The sequence below is a fragment of the Grus americana genome, unplaced genomic scaffold (assembly GCF_028858705.1).
Source record: "Grus americana isolate bGruAme1 unplaced genomic scaffold, bGruAme1.mat scaffold_378, whole genome shotgun sequence".
Taxonomy (NCBI): domain Eukaryota; kingdom Metazoa; phylum Chordata; class Aves; order Gruiformes; family Gruidae; genus Grus; species Grus americana.
The window spans coordinates 39,911-40,539 of record NW_026561648.1 but is presented as its reverse complement, the minus strand read 5'-3'; the positions used below and the strand labels follow the sequence as shown (position 1 = coordinate 40,539).

The following is a 629-nucleotide window of genomic DNA, read 5'->3' as shown; positions in this document are numbered from 1 at the left end:
GGGAGCAGCGCCTGCAGCAAGAGCCTCCTTCTGCCCCATTGCCCTGCCGAGACGTGGAAGGGGCAATGCTCTGCAGTGCACCCCTGTGCCAGGATCAGGCCCCCGTGGAGAGGCTGTCCTGACTTCCCCCATCTCAGGAGGCTTCAAATGCTGTTTTCTGCAGAGGGTCCCCGGGCACCCAGGGGACAACAGGGCTGTGCTTGTCATAGACATGTCACAGCAGCAGAGTGTCTGTCCTGCTGGCAGGCGTGAAGGGGATGTAGCTCAGCGGCAGAGCGCCCGCTTTGCATGTGGGAGGTCCTGGGTTCGATCCCCGGCATCTCCAAGGGTGCTTTTTCCCCCAGTGCCCAGCCTCAGGCGGGTACAGGCTGGAGCTGGAGCACTGGTCCTCTCCAGGCACTGTGGGCCTGCCCTGCCCACCCAGGGCCCCTCTGTGGGGTGAGGAGGGCTGTGTGCACTGCCTCTGCTGAGCCACCTCCCAGAGGTGCTGGACCTGAGCTCAGGTGCAGATCCCATCCCAGCTGGGAAACACCCCCCTGTGCCAGCAGCTAGGGGTGTCTGAGCTGGACCAGCCTGGACAGGCCTGTGGGACTCCCAGCTGGTGGAATGGCATTTCTTACCCTGTCCCT

General features: G+C 63.9%; 1 non-coding gene across 1 annotated transcript; it reads left to right on the top strand.

Moving 5' to 3' along the window:
• The first annotated feature begins 253 nt into the window (after positions 1–253).
• Positions 254–325, top strand: TRNAA-UGC (transfer RNA alanine (anticodon UGC)). Its single transcript has one exon. It is a non-coding gene; the product is annotated as a tRNA-Ala (tRNA).
• The last annotated feature ends 304 nt before the right edge of the window (positions 326–629 follow it).